Source organism: Peromyscus leucopus, chromosome 7, assembly GCF_004664715.2.
Source record: "Peromyscus leucopus breed LL Stock chromosome 7, UCI_PerLeu_2.1, whole genome shotgun sequence".
In the NCBI taxonomy this organism is placed as follows: domain Eukaryota; kingdom Metazoa; phylum Chordata; class Mammalia; order Rodentia; family Cricetidae; genus Peromyscus; species Peromyscus leucopus.
Window position 1 is genome coordinate 80,953,457 of NC_051069.1, and position 22,376 is coordinate 80,975,832.

General features: G+C 38.5%; 1 protein-coding gene across 3 annotated transcripts in view; it reads left to right on the top strand.

Moving 5' to 3' along the window:
• Positions 1-17,697: 17,697 nt before the first annotated feature.
• Positions 17,698-22,376, top strand: part of Plscr4 (phospholipid scramblase 4) — a 37,329-nt gene continuing 32,650 nt past the window's right edge. The window contains exons 1-2 of one of the 3 annotated variants that reach the window (XM_028865987.2): positions 17,771-17,858; positions 18,370-18,649. The gene's annotated coding sequence lies outside the window, so the exon portion shown is untranslated. Of the gene's footprint in view, positions 17,859-18,369; positions 18,650-22,376 lie in introns of all 3 variants that reach the window. The other 2 variants (XM_028865986.2, XM_037207844.1) reach the window with 2 other exon arrangements.

A 22,376-nucleotide genomic window follows, 5' to 3' on the forward strand; every position in this document is an offset into this window, starting at 1 on the left:
TGTATGAGCGAGAAATATGGAGACCATGATTGGAAAAAGCACAGGGACAAATAGCCAAACTAGTGGAAATGCATGAACTGTGAACCAATGGCTGAGAAGCCCCCATGGAACTGGAGCAGGCCCTCTGGATAAGTGAGACAGTTGATTAGCTTGAACTGCTTGGGAGGCCCCCAGGCAGTGGAGACAGGACCTGTCCTTGGTGCATGGGCTGGCTTTTTGGAGCCTGGGGCTTATGCTGGGACACTTTGCTCAGCCTTGGTGTAGGAAGGAGGAGACTGGACCTGCCTTGGCTGAGTCTACCAGGCTGGGCTGACTCCCCAGGGGAGACCTTGCCTTGGAGGAGGTGGGAATGGGGGGGATGGATTGGGGGAGAGGACTGGGGGTGGGAGGAGGGAGGATGGGGGAATCTGTGGCTGATATATGAAATTAAGTTAATTATAAAATAAAAATATTAAATAAAAAAGAGTCATGTGTTTCTCCAGGAGACTTTCTAAGAGAAAACTAAATTTTCATTCACAAGTGGCTATCAATGGGAGGTAGCTTCTGAGTTATGTGGTGATATATTATGTCCCCCAATATATTGTGCATACTAATAAATTTATCTGGGGTCAGAGGACAGAACAGCCACTAGACAGCCATAGAGGCCAGAAACTGGTGGCAAACACACACCTTTAATCCTATCATTTGGGAGGCAGAGATCTATCTGGATCTCTGTGAGTTCAAAGTCACACTGGAAACAGCCAGGCATGGTAACTCACACCTTTAATCCCAGGAAGTGATGGCAAAAAGCAGAAAGGTATATAAGGTGTGAAAACCAGGAACTAGGGCTGGTTAAGCTTTTAGGCTTTTGAGCAACAGTTCAGCTGAGATTCATTCTGGATGAGGACTCAGAGGCTTCCAGTCTGAGGAAACAGGATCAGCTGAGGAATTGGCAAGGTGAGGTAGCTGTGGCTTGTTCTGCTTCTCTGATCTTCCAGCATCCACTCCAATACCTGGGTCCAGGTTTGATTTTATTAATAAGACCTTTTAAGATTTGTGCTACAGAGTTAGGGATGGGACAAGCGTCTACTGCTCCTCTCAGCTCTACGATCCCATCTGATTCAGACGCATGTAGGCCATGTGCCTGCTGCTTCAGTCTCTGTGAGTTCACACGTGTGTCAGTGCTGTTATGACTTGTAACACAGTGTGAGAACCTTCAGCACTTCTTGGGCTCCTTACACAAGGGGCAGATGCTACCGACTCCTTTCCAGATGAACTTCCACATGCAAGCAACATCTCTAGCATCTCTTCCTACCTTTTAGTAAGAGTCATACAAGTCTTCTGTATTGAAAAGCATTTTCCAGGAATCTGCCCCATTCTTCTCTTTTTTTCCCATCAAAAATACAATATTCAAACACTATTTGTTAGCTTTTCCTAGAATTTTTTTTGACACTTTTCTTTTTCACTCAAATCCTGGGTGGATTTTATATGTGATTTCTTCTTCTTTGGTGATTTTTTTTTATATTTTTCTTTTAGCACTTGCTTCAGATTTTTGTGACCTTCTTTTATCCTTTCATCTACTACCAATGAAGAAATATGTCAGTAAAGGCATCCTCACAGAAATGAAATAGGACCTGGTGGGCAGAGAAATTTGCTAAGTCATAGAACAAACATTAACTATAATAAATTCAACTTCCTCCTTGGCATCTAAAATTGTCACTATGCTTCCACCATGGGATGAGTTTGTCCATGTTTCTTATGTTTCAGTGCATTATGGGAACTTTATTTCCTCCCATGCCCCAGTGCCTGTCCATCTGCATAACTCACCACAATCCCATGTTCACTCGGAACTCATAATTTGTGACTTGTTTCTTCTTGCATTGTTCTTGCAAATCTTGGTGTTTTGATTGGTTGTTTGCTTTTGTACAGTGTGTGTTAACTCTCAAGAATCTTTATAAAGATGTAGTATGAGAATTTACTCACTTCATTCTCAAGAGTTTCTTAAAACTCAACAAATAAGATCACACCAAGTTTTACTTTACCAATAAAATGTTCCCTTAGTGTAGTTTCTTTTACTCCTGGATTTTCCCAGTTTGTTTAATGGCCTTGGTTTAATAGTTCATACTTTACAACTAATCCTGATTTATTTTCTCTGTCTTAATTCTGTCTTGGTCTTCTATCACCTGAAAGTCTTCTGTAGGTATCATTTAATATGATAGTAAGTTTATGGGAATATGCAAAAAAATGAATTTTTTCCTAAGAAATAGAAAATACATCAAAACACGACTCAAGCCCCAGTGCCAGGCATGGGAGACCACCCTTCAAGTTACTGTTCATGGGGAGTCCGAGGAACTCTCCAAGCCATGCGAGTTATTGCCATTACCTTTGGTTGTCTTCTAGAACTTGAAAGAATGACCCCATTGCTGAAGACACTATACTCTTGGGACACAAGGCATGGAGAAATCAAGCTGGATCTCACCTGGAAGTCTCTGCCCTGAGGACTGGCTCTCAAAAAGAGCTATGCAAGCTTCCAAGAGAGAAAAGCATCATTATACCCAGATGAAAAGCCTATGAACCACAACAAAATCCACACAAGTAAGATCTCTCCAGTGGTCTAATAGTGGGACTTTCACCTTGGGGTAACCTCCAGCTGTCCAGTTCAACTCAAGGCCTGTTCTATGTGAGGGAATTCATGTCTGACACTGTAAACTCAGCCAACCACCCTTGGCTGGAGGGGTCATAGGCCCTAGAGTAGAACCTTCCACTGCCATTTTCCTAAACCAATATCATTTCTACCCCTATTGTAAATACTTTTTCTTATACCCATGAATAAGTATATAGTTCTCACTCTTCACCAGACACTTCTTTTTGTAGTAATCAGAGACTACAAAATGCAGAGAAGAAGTGATCATGGGATACCCAGTCCCCGTTGGCATATCTCTAATTCAACCCTTGTATCTGAGGCTCAGGAAAAATTATTATTAAAGTAGAGGTAGATAGGATTGTAAGAGCCAGAGGGCCAGGGGATCTGATCCTAGATAGTGCCTTCTAGGCATGACAAGAATGCTACATCCATGAAATCTCACCAACATGGTTGCCTAAAGAAGACCTGCACGATGATAAGCTCAGCTAACATGCTTACATGATGTGGGAGCATTTCAAAAGGCCCCACCCTTAGAAAAAGAACTAAAGACAATTAATGGTTGCTAAGGAAGAGAGTCTTTTCACAGTCTTCTCTAAGGATGAACCCCTGATGGCTCATCCAATCCCAAGTGGCAGGCCCTAAACACATGTATATAAAACTTACTCTAAAATGTCTCAGTAGCATATATATATATATCAATAATAATTATAGAAGGATCACGAACTCGAGAAAGGGAGATGGGAGGAGTTTGAACAGAGAGAAGGATGTATAAAAATAACATAAATACAGAATTCATGCATGAAATTCTCAAAACAGTAATTTTTCATAAAGGTAGTCCATAAAGCCTTTCATTTTAGTAACAAATTATGTGAATTGTTTAACAAAGACTTATTGACTGCCTAGTGTGCCAGGACTGCTCTAATCCTCTGGGTGTCAGTAATGAAGAAATTGCTCTCAAGCAGCCTTCTTCCCTTTAATAGATGAGAAATTCTTAGAAATACAGGGTCTGACATTATTAGGCCAATAATACATAACTGTTCAATAGCTCTTCTAAAACAGTTCACAAATCCCCATATTTTTGTTTTCTCTAAACTGTAATAATATTATTTTGTTTTAATTTAAACCATATTCGTTATTATGACATTGAATCAAAATTGAACTACAAAGAACGGTCATTGTGTCCTATTCTCTCATTACATTTTTTAGCTTGAAAAATTCGTAGTTTGACCTAGTGTAGCTTGGGGGCTTATGTCAAAACACTCTCTTTCCTAAGCGAGATGCCCCACTTAAGTAGGCCTTCCCCTCCTTGCTTTGACTCATTCCTTCATTCTGTTGACAGTTCCGAGGCAGTTATATGTCAGCTCTGTGTGGCTTCACACAAACATCTTCTAAGTTACTGAAGGAACAAGTGCACACTGGGTGGAACACAATGGGATATTCTTCCCACTAGATCTTTTCATCCCTCTAATAGGTGTAACACACCCTAGCTAAACTGATTGCCAAGAGCCTGTTTACATCTCCATTTATGAAACCCTAGTAGAATCCACCAATGTCCTTATCATACATTAAGAAATCCCAGTCAATTTCTTCCACAATGTCTTTTTAACGTAGCCAAATAAGCACATTTGCACACTAATTTAATGAGTCTAACTTCTTGAGTTCATGTACTATATCATTTACGTAAACACAGACCCTATATACATAGTAACTACATACTACTACATAAACTTGCTTATTCTTCAAGACATCCCTCTCCTTTTTCCCTCTCCCCACTTGCTTCTCTTGTCTTTCTTCTGTACTTTTCTACCCCTCAATATAGGAGAACTTCTGTACTGGGTCCTGAAAGGTAAAGTACACATGTAATCCTACTCCTTATCAAATGAAGGATGCTTGGCAAGTAGAACTCATTCATCTTCTAACTTCTGAACACAGGCTGATATTTTTAGTTTATAAATTCAGCTTCAAATCATTTTCAACTTTACTATGTTTTTAGTTCTAGATTCTTCCTTCTTGTCAAACATCTTACAGGGTCACTTAAAATTACTGATATCTTTTAAAATTGTATATCTCTTGTTGAAAGTAGTAACAATGACATTTTAAAACACACTCAGTTGAAACATTTTAACTATAACTCATTATATGAAGGGCCAGGATGTAACTTTGGGTAGAACACTTGTCCAGCATGCATAAGACCCTGGGTATAACCTCAGGACCTAAATAAAAATATAAATGAATGAAACTATTATATACCTATACTCAATTTAAAACCTAAATATACAGGGCATAGTCACACAAAAACAAGCAAACAAAAACAGCAATGAAAAATCAAATAAAAACAAAACAAACCTCTAGTTTACAAGGTCATTTTCAAAAATCCCTAAACTGATGATCTTCTTCATTGGGTAACAGAACAGGACTGGGAAGAGGGAAGCCAGCAAGCTCCATGGAGGACCCCACATACAGACAGAGCAAACTCATGAAAGGAACATACATTATCACATACCACTCTCTCACTCTAACGCTATGATTTTGTTTGTTTTGTATTGTTCAAATCTTTTAATATACAGCTTATCTTTCCCCCAGGATGGTTCTGTTTTTCTGTCTTTATGTGAATGCACATATTTATTTATTTCATTTTTATTTTTAATCATTTGGGATGGATATCACTTTCTCGAATAATCAAGGACTTTTCCCCAGTCATTTGTAATGGAATCCCATCTCTTTATTTATTTTTTTTTTTTACCATTTTTTACCATCACCTAATTTATTGCATCCACACTATTTATTGTGATCTAAAGTTACTTTGAAGTAAACTAATTTTTTTTTATTTGTACTTGTTAAAAGTCTAAGTTCCATGACAAGAAAGTCTATAACTTGAATCTTAAAAGGTTTTATTAAAAACAAAAAACAAAAAAAAAAACACCCAGAGCCAGATATTGTAGCTGGAGTTTTCCTGCCTGACCCACAGTCAGGACAAATCTCTGTCACCTGCCAGTCCCACAGCCACTCAGACTCAATCAAGTAAACACAGAGACTTATATTGCTTACAAACTGTATGGCCGTGACAGGCTTCTTGCTATCTAGTTCTTACATCTTAAATTAATCCATTTCCATAAATCTATACCTTGCCACATGGCTTGTGGCTTACCAGCATCTTCACATGCTGCTTGTCATGGCGGCGGCTGGCAGTGACTCCCTCCGCCTTCCTGTTCTCTCAATTCTCCTCTCTGTTAGTCCCGCCTTTACTTCCTGCCTGGCCACTGGCCAATCAGTGTTTTATTTATTGACCAATCAGAGCAATTTGACATACAGACCATCCCACAGCAAGATATTGGGATTTTATTGGGGTGCACAATATATCAACACATTTAAGGTACACAATATATCACCGTAAAAGTCCCCTACTATATTCTTCACAGGATCCCCAGCACAGGACTTAGTTCAAAATACCAGAATGGAAACAAAGAGAGATGCCAAGAGTATTCATACTCTGAATGAGCCTGGAAGAAATAGAAACTAGACTGAGAAGTGGGGAGAGGCAATGACAAAGTGTTAGCAAGGTCATGACTCTCATGAAAAGCATCTTGAACATAATAAGGCAATGGTATATGGCATAAGCACTAGTCAGAGAATGAACACAACACGGAGCATGTGTGGAGAAATGGCAGGAAGTATGCCAGATAAGTAAATGCATTTAAGAAAATCAGGACTCCTCATTTTGGGATAAATGTTGAATTCTTCTTGAAAACAAGACTTTACATAGATATTTGCCTTTAAAAATTAGTTTATTAAAGAAAATTTGGGAGAAAAATATGAATATGTGTTAAAAACTAGGTTTTATTTCCTTACATGACTTATTTATTTATAAAACATCAGTGATTTTTTAAGTTCCTTATTTTAAAACTATAATTTATTATAAAAATTCACATTACTGAATTATATTTTTAGTGTTAGACTACTCTGATTAAGTCCCTGTATCAAACAAGACTCAGCTAAGTTAACTATTTGCCTGTATTTAATGATGAGCCAAACCCTCCATATTACAATAATTTCATAGATTGGGAATCTGACATGGGTCAAAACTGAATTTGAAATTCTCTCCTAATCCATAAATAAGAGTGATTTGCCACACTTGAAGAAATACCTCTTTTTCAGCAGTTTGCTTTGGGGAATGCTGACCGCTAACATTTCATAGTTCCTGAAATTTTTGTTGAATTGCATTAAACATGTTTGGAAACATTATTGCAAAATATTTTTGCATTAAACATTATTGCAAATGTATAAATAAATGCTGAACACATAGATAAGATATTCCTAAATTAAGTGTAAATAAAAATATTTGATATAGTTCATACATGCACAAACAAACCCCAAAGGAAATGAAGTTAATTTTTTTTAAGTAAGAATAATAACCAAATATATTTAGATGGATAGATTAGAAAAATTATTCCGTGTGTAATAAGTGAAGGAGAACCACATCCAATTTCCCAATTGTATGTAATAAGTAAACAGTATTTGTCACTCTAATAAGGCCATAAGTAAGAAGGAAATGTAACATAATTAAATTTTTGTTGAATTTGTTACCATAGTTGCAACTCAAGAAAAGCTTATGTAAATAGTGTAGATTTAATAAATACTCCATTTCAGATCTTTGACCCTGTAGTGTAGCTACACTACTTTACTCTCTCAAGCCACACTGTCCTTATTCCATACCATGTCTTAGCATTGCTTCATCCCTGATAGCCTATTTTATGAATTCATGCCTACCCTTTCCTCACAAGATCCCAGGGGGAAATCAAAGTATGATCCCACCCCAGGAAATAAATGGGTTTATTGGGCTTACTTACAGAACACAGGTGAGGGAGGTCACACTGGGATATCTTACCCAGAATGGATGATGTTTCTCCATAAAAGCATAGATAGAGACCTTTTTTTTCAGTTAACCTTCCCTAGCTATTTTCTCTAGCATCTCCTGAGACCAGCCAACAGTTTTGCAATTAAAACAGAGTTACATACAAATGGCTGGGAGGAGTAGCTGGAATCTCAGGAGAGAGTCCAGTGATCCTCTCCAACCCCTTCTTCTAGTGAAAGGATGTCAACAGTCGACAATCCCCATGATGATGATCTTCCACGGTCAGGCCCAGCTGATCCACTGAAGATGGTGGCTCTTTTGCTCAGAGATCTGTGTTCTACAACATAGGTTGTATTTACGGAATATGGTTGTTTGGCTCAAACTGTCTGGGGGAGGGCACCCAGACAGGGGTATCAGGATCCATCCCTGGTGCATGGGCAGGCTTTTAGGAGCCCAGTGCTGGTGGTGTGACACCTTGCTCAGCCTTGGTGCAGTGAGAAGGGGCTTGGACCTGCCTAGGCTCAGTGAGCTGGGCTCTGCTGACTCCCCATGGGAGACCTTGATTTGGGGGATGTGGAGATGTGGGGTGGCTTGGGAGAGAGGGCTGGAGGATGGGAAGAGGGAGGAGACCCATCTTACCCAGAATGGATGACGTTTCTTAAAAAAGAAAAATGAAAAAAACATAGGTTGTATTTATAACAATGATTAATGCTTAAATTTTTCATGTTTATATAAGGACAACTATTTGCTGTGTATTTATATGCATATTGAATATACCTGATTTAATGTTTTATTTATTATTAGCACGTGAGTGAGAAAGTACAGAGGCATGTGTGGTATGTACTTTCAGGAGTCAAGTCTCTCCTTCCACCACAGGCTCATGGTTTGTGGGGTTCTGAACTGGTCACCAGACTTGCACTGAGAGCATTTTTTACCACTGAGCCATTTCATCATCCCCATGTATCTATCTATCTGTCCACTTCAGCTACTTGCAAAAACTATCTTATATTGAATATGCTAAAGGAGCAACAAATTATGACTCCCAGCTCTGGATGTACAAGCTCATGGTGCCAGATGATTACATCTTCATTACTTCCTTCCAACTTATCCTAGTGACCCCTATTCTATCTTCCTCCCAACTTCACATCCTCCAGTTTTTGTTCTTAAAACCCCTAAGTTCAACTAACACTGCTATATGTTCATGGGTATGGGACCATTCACAAGGAAATGTACAACCTAACGCAAGCCATGTCCCAAAAGAGAGAGAGTGATTCTTACTCTCTCAGCAGCCACCCACTGTACGTAGCTACTCTATCAAGGGTGGAGCCTCTGGAGACCTTCTACCATTACTGTTGGAATTTGTTTGGCTTGAGGTTTGCACAGGGCTTGTGCAGGTAACAACAGTGGCTAAGAGTTATATGTGCAGCAACCATGTCCTCTTCAGAAGTCAGCATTTCACAGCTCTCATCTTCCTCCATCATTTCTTACATTCTTTTCACCTATTCTTCTGAAATGTTCCATGAACAAAAGACGGAAGAGGAAGAGCTACATCCTGATATCTCAATCAAGGCCATAGCTGCAGCCACTTTTCCACCACTAGGCATTGCTTCCTATAGATTCTACTGCCTTTCAATAGTGCCATGGCTAGGAACCAAGCATTTATTAACAGGCTCTGGCATGGTGGGGTTTGGAAGGACAAAGGTTAGCAGGACATTTTGGAGGGACTCCTATGACATTAGCAGGAAATAGAAAGCAGCAGATGGAAGAATTAGAAAGAGATTTCAAGTCATGTCCACTGCAAGGGAGACAGAATTTAGGATTTGAGAAATGACAAAGATAGATAAGTTTGCTATTACCTTCAGGCATTTAGTAGACCTGACTTACCAAAGTATAAACAGAGGGCTCCAGAAGTTAAGGATTCGCCTGTGAGCATCTGAATAACAGACTCTTCAGTAGAGTAAGACAGAAGTCAAAATATTTTTATTTATTTATTTATTATTAAGAAATTTTTTATTCATTTTACATACCAGTCACAGATCCCCTTCTTCCCTCCTCCCACTCCTTCAGTCTAGAAGTCAAAATCTTTATTACCCACAATATCCTGAACACACACACACACACACACACACACACACACACATTTGCAATGCATCCTAAGAAACAGACACTTATGACTCATTGTCAAAACTCAGTGACAGAAACAGAGGAAACAATATTGAAATACAGTAGAAAACAAATATTAAAAAGATGTCCAAGAATTCAAAGAAAATAGTGGTTCTATTTAATTACTGATCATGAAATTTCATCAGGAGATATGAAAGTTCTAAGAAGGAATCAAAAGACTATACACTATATTTTTTCCATTTAGCAATGTTTTGAGAATATCATATAGGAGTGCTGTATTTACATTATCTCCACTCCTTCTCTCCCCTCACTTCCTCCTAGCCCACCCTTCAACTTCTCTTAAACTCATGACTTCATAACCTATTCTTCACTTATTGTGATGTATGTGTGGTATACAAACATACATACTCACACAAACATATATGTATATAAATTCTGCTTGATAAGTCTATTTAGTTTTGCTTTTATGTGTATGTATTTAAGGCTGACTACATGAGATTAGATAAATTATTGAGGACTAATCCCTGGGAAAGATCGATTCTCTTCCCAGGAGCCATTAATTGCCTGTAGCTCTTCATCTAGGGGTGGGGTTTTATGAGATTTTTTTCTATCCATATTGACATGCCAGTTCACAATGCTGTCATTGTGAAGGTCTTGTTTGTGACCATAATGTTGAGATTTCATGGTTGCAATTTTCCTGTCATGCCTCATAACAGATGCCCTGATACTCTGACATATAAATATAAATATATATACTATTTCCTGCTTGTCCACCAGCCTTAGGTGTACAGAGTTTTATTATAGATGTACTAACCTATTTGCTGCTACTCCATCAGTCTTAGGTGTACAGAGTTTTACTGTAGATGTATCAACTGGGGACAGTCACTTCACAATCAATCAGTTGTTCTCTACTTTTTGATCAGCTGCAGCTTTCTGTGGTGGTCATCATCTGCTGCAAAATGAGCTTCTTTGACAAGGGGTGAGAGCCTCACTGTGTATAAGGATCAGCATTTAGAATACAGTCAGAAATTGTAGTCATTTAAGAAAGTGGAAGCTACAGGTTATCCTCTGGGGAACATGATGATCTCATCAGCCACGGGTAGTTAGCTAGGTGTACAGTATTAGGCATGAATTCCCTCATATTGAATGGATCTTAGATCCAAATATACAGCTGTTGATTGCCTTCAAGTTAGTCATTCCTGGACCTTACAGCTGAATGGGACTATTGATTTCATTATATCCCCCCCCCCACACACACCCTGCGACAGAACATAAGTAACTTTGCCTCTCAACATTATCAGAAATATATGTGAAGTTCATAAGAGCCTTTCACTCTATGCAAATACTAAGATTGTTGTTTCCATTTACTTCAGGAGGTTTCCTCATAAAAAGAAATGGTAAACATAAATCCAAATGAAGATAACATACCAAGCCCCAAAAGTCATCCTCTGACTTCTACACACAATCCAAGGTAAGCACATGTCCTCCTTCTACATACACAATGAATGAAAAAAAGTAAAAAGCCTAAGAAGAATGGCAAATAAATGGTCTGATAGTGTACTTCAAGGTCCCAGGTAAACAAAAATAAGCCAAATCCCCAAATAGTAGATGGCAAGAAATAATAAAGATCAGGGCAGAAAGTAATGAAATGGATATGAAAAGACCAACACATAGGATAAGTCAATGAAATGTTGGTTCTTTGGAAAAAAATGACCTTGATTGTCAAACCTCTCCCAAACTAACAAAAATAGAGGGGAGAGACAAATTAATAAAATTAGAGATGAAAGAGATCTGTTACAACAGATTTCAAAGAAATGTGAAGAATCCTTAAAGTGTGGAATGACTCATCCCTAACAGGGTCGAGGGCCAGCAAGCCCAAACCAGTAATAAGATACTTCCTGAGAGCCAACCAGGTCTGCCTAAAGGCCTTAGCAACAGCAGCTGAGACATGATCTGAGATGACCTGGACCAATGAGAGGCAGCCATGTCACACCAGCAGATGCATATTCATCAGACCTTCCCCTGGGGCTGGCTGGAGGGTCTGTAAAACTTGCCTCTTCCTGAACAAACTGAGCTTGTCATTTCCACATCCTCCAAGAGTCTGTGTCAGGTGACTCTGTGCCTACTCACCCCCTCCTCCAAAGGGAACAGCACAGGACCCTGCCTCATTAGAGAATATTTGAATATTTATATTTTAAGAAATTGGAAAACCTAGAAGAAATGGAAAACTTTCAAGACACACGTAACTTTCCACAATTAAATCAAATTAAGACATAAACAACAAAAAAGATTCATACAAGTAATAACTTTGAAACAGTAATAAAATTCCTCTAAAAAGAAGAGTCAATGATTAGAAAAATTTACTGCCCAACCTTTAAGGAAAAGACAATACTAATATTTTTCTGTTTGTTGTATGAAATAGAAATGGAAGGAACACTACTAAATTCATTTTAAGAAACCAGCATTATCCTTGCTACAAAACTGGCTTAGAATACAAGAAAGAAAGAAAGAAAACAACAAAACAAATTATCATCAATTGCCCTTATGAACATAGATACAAATATTTTCAAATGCATACATGCAGAACAAATTCAAGAGCATATTAACAATATCATGTGCCATGACTAAGATGTCTTCATCCCATGGTAGGTTTGGTAAAACATATACAACCAATTCCTGTATTTAACACATAAAAAGACTTGAGGACAGCAATGAGGTGATCTTCTCAACAGGTGCAGATAAGTTCTTTGATAAATTTCAGCATCCATTCATGATAAAAGCCCCAGAAAAACTAGAGAAATATGTCTCAACATAATAAAGGCTATATATGACAAACCAAAACCAACATTATACTAAATAGGAAAAAGCTTAAAAAAAAAAAAAAAAAGCTCTCTCTCATCACTCTTACTCAGTATAATGCTCTAAGTCTTATTCAGCAATAAGACCAAAGGAAGAAATAAACGTGGAACATAGGAAAGGAAGAAGTCAAAGAATCCCTTTTGTGGATAAAATGGTCATATACTTAAAAGACACGAACATTTCAGAACACTTTGTGCTGGTTAGTTTTAACTGTCAAGACAACCTAGAATCAGTTGGAAAGAAAATCTCAATAGGGAAATTCTCAGACCAAGTAGGCCCATGGGTGTATCTATGTCTGTTGATTCTTCATTCATCTAAGAGGACCTAGCCCACTGTGGACAGTACCATTCCCTAGGAAGGGGTCCTGAACAGTATAAGAGAAGAGAAGGCTAACTGGGAACAAGCAAGCAGAGATCCATGCTTTCTCTGTTTTTGACGGTGAGTGTGATGCTTTAAGTCTCTGCCTGGACTTCCCTACATCAATTGACTATATAACCCAGAACTGTAAGTCAAATAAACTCTTCCTTCCTTAAGTTGTTTTTCACTAGGTTATTTTCTCACAGCAACAGACAGTAAACTAGGACCATTTTAGACTTGATAAGACAGCAGAGAAGTAAACTACAAAATCAATAGACAAAAGTCACTTCTCTTTCTATGTAAACATAAGGGGGGAAATTTCTATCACAATAGTTTAAAAATATTTTTAAATACAAGAAGGGAGGAGTTAAAAATAATTGGTAATGAAACTTTAAAGCACAAGAGAAAGAAGTTAAAGAATACACTATAAGATGGAGTGATAGCCCATGGGCATAGATGGGTAAAATTCATACTGTGAAAACAGCTATGTAACAGAAGTAAAAATACAGATTCAGCATATTCCCCACAAAAATTTCAATGGCATTTTTCACAGAACAACAACAACAACAAATTTCAAATTCATATTGGAAGCACAAAAAGACTCAAATGGCCAAAGCAATTATGATGAAAGATCAAGGCTGGAATATCACACACAGTATCTAGTCTCAGATTATATAAGAACTATAGTAATAAAAACAGCATGGCACGACCCCCAAACAGACAAAGCATAGGAGAGACAATATAGAAATAAGCCCAAAGAGCTATGCTCACTTAATTTTTTTTTCTTTTTACAAAATTCCCAAAAATTTACATTGGGAGAGAAGGTGGGCTCTTTAGTAAATGTTGCTCGGATAGCTAGACCCATATATCTCAGCAATACAAACATTAATTCAAAATTAATCAAAGACTTTAAAGCAAGACCTGACCTTAAAGTAGATAGACTTGCATATAGGTAAGCTGTAAGTTCAAGATACAGCTACAAGGCAAAGACTTTCTGAAAAGAAAATATCACAGGAAATAATCTTCAGATTTGACAAATGGGACTATAAGATGCTAAAAATTTCTGTGCAGCCAAGGAAACAATCATCTGAGACAGCCTATAAAATGAAAAAAAATTTTGGCCAACTATATATCAGGACAGCGGTTAGTATTTAGAATATACAAATAAGTGCCAAACCAAAAAATGTAATCAATAAATGGTCTAATTAACGTTTGAAGAAATGTTTGATAACTTTAGCCATTAGGGAAATGCAAATTAAAATTGCTTTAAAATTCCTACTTGTCACCAGGTGGTGGTGGCACATGCTTTTAATTCTAGCACTTGGGAGGCAGAGGCAGGTGGATCTCTGTGAGTTCAAGGCCAGTCTGGTCTACAGAGAGAGTTCCAGGACAGCTAAAGCTAGTCAGAGAAGTTCTGTCTCAAAAAACAAACAAACAAACAAACAAACAAAAAAAAAAAAAAAAACCTACTTGTCCCAGTCAGAATGCCTAACATCAAGAAAGCAATGGTGGTAAAGATGTGGGTAAGTACCGGCAGGTGGTGGTGCATGCCTTTAATCCCAGCACTCTGGACGCAGAGGCAGGAGGATCTCTGTGAGTTCGAGGCCAGCTTGGTCTACAGAGAAGTTCCAGGACAGGCACCAAAACTATACAGATAAACCCTGTCTTGACAAACAAACAAACAAACAAACAAATAAAAAAGATGTGGGGAATTGAGAGCTCTATCTAGTACTAGTGGTTCTGTAAACTAGTGTAAACACTATGAAAATTATTATGGTGGCTCCCTAAAAAACTAAACTATCATATGACCCAACCTTACCACTCCTGGTTATATACCCATAGGATTCTAACTGTTAACTGTAGAATTACTTGCACAATCATGGTATTGCTTCACTTCCTAGCAGTTTAGATGTTCACCAACAGGTGAGTGGATAAAGAAAAAGTACATACATACCATTTTATTTTATTTTATTTAACCATAAAAATAAATTGGGACATTTGTAGGAAAAAAGATGAAACTGGAGATCATTACATTTAGTGAAATAAATTGGTTTACTAAATACAAATATCACATGGAGTCCTTATTGTTGAAGACACCATTTGCTTTGGACACAGGAAGATCTGAGCTGGTTCTATGCCAAAAGCCTCCCTCCTGAGCTTACGTAGTACCAAAAGACGCCATGGAAGCTTCCAAGCAAAGAAGCAACCAACAGTCCTACTCCGCTATGATTCCTGTGAACCACAACAATGACCAGTGTGGGGAGATAACACTAAGGGTACAGTAGTGGTACTTTGTGATACTTTGGTGGTAACCATCAGCTCTCTGATTGAATGTAAGGTCCACTTAACATCAGGAAAAACATGTCTGGTCCTGCCAACCTAGCCAACTGCTTGAAGCTAGTATCAGGAATCTTGGAATTGAACCTACAACTACCACTTTACTATAACAGCAGAATTCATATCTATATTCTAAATATTTATCCTTATATTCACAGATAAGTATAGGTCATACTATTTGTGAAATTTTAGATTTAGATATAGCTCCATCTCTTTTTCCCCCTTCTTCCTCTTTCTTCTCTCTCTCTCTCTCTCTCTCTCTCTCTCTCTCTCTCTCTCTCTCTCTTTCTCAGTGGATCACAAGAGAAGGAAGGGGTCCATGTGATGGTTAATGCCATCAATTTATTAGAATTACATAGGAGAAAATCCTCTGGGAATATCAGTAAAGGATATTTTGTGTTAGGTTAACCTCTGGGCATGCCTGTGGGAAATCGTCTTAATAGGTTAATTGGACTTCAGTGGTACTATTCCCTAGGTTGGGTTACACTAAAAAGGGAAAGCTATCTGACCATCACCATGAACTCTTTATTCTCTGCTTTCTGATTGTGTGCATGGTATGACCGCCCTGCTTCCAACTCTTGCTGTCCTGACTCCATTCATGATGTACTGTAGCCTTGAACCGTGAGCCAGAATGAATCCTTTTTCCCTTGAGTAGCTTTTGCAGAGTACTTTATCGCAACAACAGGAAAAGAAACTAGTGAGAATAGAAGCTAATGGAAAGTAGGTAACAAGAAACCAGAAAGGGGATTGGGATGGGGTGGGGTGAGGAAAAAGAGGACCTAACAAGAGGGTAGTGGAGAGAAGCATGAATAACAACAAAGTATGTTGACATATATGTAAGAAAATGTCACAATGCAATCCATTAATTTGTGTGCTTATGCACATTTTTTAAAAGTCTACATAATATACAGAATAAAAATTTTCAGATTTTACAAAAGCTATGGATTCACCTGTAACGGATGTGCCCTACAAAAAAAAATCAATTTCCAGGTTTAAGAGACCTGAAAACACAGATATAAGCAAGCAAACAAACCAAACCAGTAAAGTAGGAGAAATCACATACATGGGAAGTTATACATGCTATCTTATTTTTTTTCTCTAAGTTTTGGCAAAAGACAAGCGATCGACTGCTCACCAAAACCTCATAGTTTGTACACTTTATAACTTGTGTGCATGTTAACATTGCAACAGAAACACAGGATTGAGAAATGCAAAGTACTGTTATAAAAACCTTAATTTTACTGACTACTCCAACAGTAATTGTCGTAATTAGGGTTTCTATTGCTGTGAAGAGACACCGCGATCATGGCAACTCTTATAAAGGACAACATTTAACTGGGACTGGATTACAGTTCATAGGTTCGGTCCATTATCATCCTGGTGGGAAATGGGCAGTGTGCAGGCAGATGTGGTGCTGGAGAGGTAATCTAGAATTCTACATCTTGATCTGCAGGCAGCAGGAAGTGGTCTGAGTGTCACTCTTAGCAAAGCTTGTGCAAGGGAGACCTCCAAGCCCACCCCCACAATGACACTCTTATTCCAACAAACCCACACCTCCTAATAGTGCCACTCCCTATGAGACTACTGTAAATCCAGCAAAACAAACAAACAAAAAACAAATTTCAAAGAGACACAGGTAGAAAGCAGCAGAGAATCAGACAGAAAGCAGTGTATCTGTCACCCCCGAACCTCACCGAAGGGTTCATGTTGGAGGGTCACTCAATCTGAAAATGCAGAACCCCCTGATTTCTGTTGATTCTGCCTTCGCTCACAGGCTGTGAGGGGGTCTGTGGTTGCTCTCATATATTCGTTTTGTCTCCCAAACAATGCTTCACAGACATGTTTTGATCTTGAATTTTAGTATCTCTCATGTGGTCACTGTAGATATATGCACTCACAAGCTCAAGTTCTTGGTCCCTCCAACAAATTTAAAACAAAGCTAAACATTAAATTTTGCTAAGACTTTGATGTAAGCGTCTCCGTTTTTTTGCTTTCAATACGATACTATTTCTTCATTTGAGTTCTTGGAAGTTATTACTGACAAGAACATTATTAATTGTTACATCTATTCTGACAAATCACGTGCGAAGCAAAATGGAAAATTCCAGAACTTCACTCCCAAGTGCCTGCCCCATGTAAACTCCTCCCAAAGCACAACAAGGCCAAGTTCTCAGATCTGTTTGTGTCTAGTTGTGGTTCTGTGAGAGGTCAAGGGACATTTGGGTTTGCCCGCTTCTTTAATTTTCCTTCTCAGGGATGAAACACTTTAGTTTGATATAGTACTTGTGCCCGACAGCGTTAATTAACCAATTAACCAATGTCCTCTTTCTAGAGTCAGAAACCACGAGCAGGCCTGTTCTTGCCTCCCGCAGCACCCCATTCCCGGCTGCTGTCCCTCTTCCTCCCAGATCAGAACAGTGAGGCTGGGAAGCTAGGCCAGACCCAACGCGGAGGAGCCAGCCCATTCTGAGATTCTGAGCGCTGCCCTAAGGGCTCTGTTGGCGACTGCACCTTGTCGTCCCCCCCCCACCCCCCCGCCCCGCGCGCGCTTGGCTGGGGATCAGGACGGCGGCGCCCCACCCTGCAGGAAGCCCTCCCTTGGAGGCTCGCCCTGTGCCCGCCCTGGATCGCCCCACCTCCTCTGTGCCTTCCTCCTTCCTGGGGCAGGATAGTGGAGCGCGTCGGAGGCGCCTGCAGATGCGGGCGGTGAGCGGGGCCGTCGGGGAGAGGGGGTCCCGGGAAGTTTGAGGGATGCGGGAAGGCGTGGGGTCCTTGGCAGTGGTGGCGGTGGCGGAGGCGGGGCAGCGTCCCAGGCTGGAGTTCAGTCGCAGGTGGTTGCGCAACTTTAGCGTGGTGGTGTGGGCGGGGTTTCCTGCTTTGGGGTCCTGTCTGCACCCCGGGTCTGACAGGTCAATGGGGCACCAGGTGAAGGCTCCAAGGGAGAGTCACTCGGCCCTGGTGACAAGAGGGTGCAGACCCTACTGGAGCAACCCTCTCCCAGAGTTTCCCTTTTGCACCAGTGGCAGGCAGTCCCCTCCTTGCAGCTCCAAGGGTCTCTCCTCAGGCCTCTGACAGCTTCAGATAACTTTGCAAAGTTTGATGGGCAGAGACTGTGTTACAAGATAGAGCCTGTTTCTCCTGTTGTGTTACAGAGTGCAACATTAGCCTTTCGGGACTTAGATTTTATATTTATTGTGTGAATGTATATACTCTTTAGATCCGCAGTTTGCTTGTGGTTTTATTTGTATGAAGTATTTTATGTGGAGCCAGTAACCGATGTACAAATGAAGACCTTATGCCATAAGATTGATTTCCAAGGTATTTCAAGGATCCAGATGCTACTGTGGAAGTAAACACGTAACATCTACCTTCCTGACCCTTGTCACGGGGAAATAAAGAATCGAAGGCATTATCACTAGATTAGTCACACTGTGACATTGTATGGGCTAATGACTTCACCAGATCAGAGGACAGAAATCTGTCACATTATGTGCCATGTAAGTACAATCTTTAAATGCCCACAAGAAACAGCTGATTTAGGGGCAATAAGAAAGTTTAATAAACTTTCTAGTTCCATCACACTTTGTTAAGTCTCTTGAGGCTCAACTCCCCTCAAGAGGGAACCTGGAAAGTACAGTAAAAAACAGACTTTAATTTAGTATAAAATAGCACAAAATTTAAAAAAAAGTTTCTTAATTTTTAAAATTTTATTTTATGGTGCATCAGGAGATAGGAGATATATAGTCTAGAGCACTAGACTTTGGGAAGGCCTGAATGTTCTAACATGGAAAAATGGCAAAGTACTAATTAAAACACAAACATGAACAAAAGAGTGTGCATCAGTGAATAGGTACAGTTACAGCTTGTATGTATACTGTATCCTTTGAGGACACTTGGAGTACAGAATGAATTGTTGTTACTTTGGATGCTCATGTCCTCTTATATATTTATGTATGCATGTTTATAAAGAAAATATGATGTTAAAGTAAGAAAAGCAATAAAGTTACAGAGTATCTGTGGTTTGTAATTCATGTATATACTTCCTTTCTGGATACAGTAGCTATTATTTACTATAGAAAAATGTGTTATCTTTCCTGAGGATTTTCATCTTCTTTTCACTTTCTTTTTTTTAAAGACCCTTTTGAGATATTTCCTTAGGAAACCACGTGTTCTCCTTCAAGAATATTGATGGTTATGATATTTAGTATAGGGACAAAGGCACAAAACCTTTGTGTACTGAGTATCCTAATCATTAGTGTCGTCTAAAGCAGAAAATAAAGGCAAGTTCATATTTCTTATATATTTCACCAGCATTGTGCTAAAACCCACCTTAATAGCACATATTCTTTTGGAAGAAATACATAAATATGCTGTTATTTAGGAAGGAAAACATCTATCCTGAAAAACAAAACTCAAACCATTGAATGAGAAAAATGAAAATTTTTGGAAAAGTCTTAACATAAAATAAAATTTTGATGCCCTTCCTATCAATGACAAAGAAATGAAAAGTAATGAGCAGCAAATGAGCAAATGACAAAGGAGACATTTCTTGCAGTGGGGATGAGAATGACCTCCAGATGCAGTGTCTGGGAAATCAAGACAAGTTTCCTTTTCCTGCAAGATAGACAATAGCAAACACTGTGAAAAACCACTATATTGTCCATTTTTTTTGTTCAGTGTGTTAATTGGTTTAAAGCTTTTAGATATCAATTTAACAATGTTTAAAGTGCACAAATATTTTACCCAGTCAGTGGCTATCAATTTAAACAGTGTTTAAAGTGCACAAATATTTTACCCACTGACTCTATTTCTGGAACTTAAGACATTGATATACAGAGTTGTCTACATAAGTTTGTCTCACGGTTGTTTATGATAGCATCAATTGTGGGATAATTTAAGATTTCACTGTTAAGCAACCAGTCAAATAAATTAAGTAATTAAATGAGAATAGTTCTAAATGAGAATAGACATCTTAATAAGAGAAGATATGGAAGATACACATCTCTACTAAAACATAAACAACACACACAATGATATATATTACATACACAAAAACTACACAGAAATATGTACCATTGGAATGCAAAATGTCCAATATAAAGATAAGAAATGGGGAGTGAATTCATTTTACATAATGGCTTGAGTAACTGTTTGCTTTCAGATTATGTATGCTTTAAGAAGTCTCTTTAATATGCATAGATTTTCAAGCTATTTACAGTAAGCCACATGCCTTTCTGTGTATCTAGTTATGACTTGGCAGCATTCCTGACAGTGTACTTGGCTTGGTGATGATCCTAGTATAAATAGTCCTAATATAATGTTCTATATAAATGTAGCAATAATACTTTTGTACACTGTATAATGAAAACATTTCCTTTTTGAAAGCTAAAAGGAAAAGAACAAGTTACCTTTTCAAACAATTTTGACAGGTTTAATTTTAATCATTGTCTGTGGATTTGCCACTCACTCTGCTTCCATTTTAATACACCCTATATTTTGGAATGTATCCCCTCCCCTCATACAACCCACAAGATCCTTAACATTTGGTAAAGAGAAGGAAATAGTTAACTGTACACTTTTCTTTGGGAGGATTCATGGTGTGAGTACAATAAGGAATATTTTAGGTTATAAATGCCACACCAAAATTTTATTGGGTTTTTTTCCCAACATTTTCATTTGTTCATTGAGAAACGGCTTCTCCAATTCCTTGTAGGGTTGAGTTTATACAGTGAGGTTCTATGAATATCAATTATGTATATAGTTCTGATGGGTGTGTCTACACACAAGCACCTCTTCCATTGCAGAACTGTAGAATATGGCTGACTGGGTCCTTCCGTGACTCTTAATCTACTCAATATTCAGCCCCTCCACTGCTAGTTCTCTCATCACAAAGAAACCCATGAAACGACCAACACTTCACATCACAGATGCCGAGAAGCTGCCTTAAGGTCTATGAAGAGAGTTATAGGAGGAGGTATGCATTCAGCATTTATGTCTGGCAAACTCTAAGGACTGTTTCATGTTGCATTCACTGTGAAGGAATACACTGCCAGCTTTGTTTTCCTTTTTTTAAAGTTTAGAATATAATATACCTATTATAGAAAATGTAAAGAAGAAATAGGGTTTATTTTTGACATATCTTCTCCTTTTTTGTATTTTGACGAACTCTATAGTAATACTACAGATTACACTGTAAACATTTCATGGTTCTGTAAAACCATTTGCAAGATTATTAGTTTACAGTATTTTGTTGTGAGGTGCTTCAGCACGCTACACTAGCATGCAGTTTACAGGTGCTGCTGCTTGCTTCCAGTCTGGATTCTTCTTCAGAAAATAAGAATGCCACTTAAAGCAAAACCATTAGGAAATCTCTGGGATTTGAAAGAGAGGAAAATTACTTAGGTTTAAAAAAGAAATTTTAGAGAACATTACATCACTATTATCTTGATAGTTTTTCTCTTCCCTCCTTTTTTGTCCCCTCTTTTCCTCTCCCTCTGTCCCTCTGTCCCTCTGTCCTGTTTCCCTCCCTCTCTCTTTCTATTGCTTATTGATCTTCTGTCTGATCACATTACACAGCTTTTTCATGTTCTGAATAGTTCTTAGTGACTTCCTCAGAAACCTTTCTATAGAGGAAATGTAGAAATGTCACATTTTACTTTTTTGTTTGTTTGTTTTGAGACAGGGTTTCTCTGTGTAGCTTTGGTTGTCCTAGCACTACATAGACCAGGATGGCTTGAAACACAGAAATCTACCTGCTTCTGCCTCCTAAGTGCTGGGATTAAAGGTGTGCACCACCACCACCCTGCTACCCATTTTTATTTTTAATCTACTTTCCTCATTTCTTTTTTCTAACATAATTGGCCTAGCAGGACCTTCCAGCATAACACTGAATGGAGAGGAGACTAAACACCCTTATAGTTTTGGTCTTCGAGGAAGCAGTCTTTTTTGGTTCTTTTGTTGCTGGCTCTGGAATGTTCCATGAGCTGTTGGCCAGATTACTGAAGTTCCATTCTCTTTATTGAATGTTTGGCTTTATATTTTTAAACAAAAAGAAAAAGAAAAAAGAAAAGAAAATTGGATTCTTTAGAGGTTTTTCTGGGGTCTATTGAGATTAAATGAAGTTTTGCTTTTCATTTTAGTAGTATGGTTACATTGGTTGATTTTTATATTAAAATTATATTGTTGGCTATAAAAGAATATATGCGAATAAAAATTCTTTTAAAA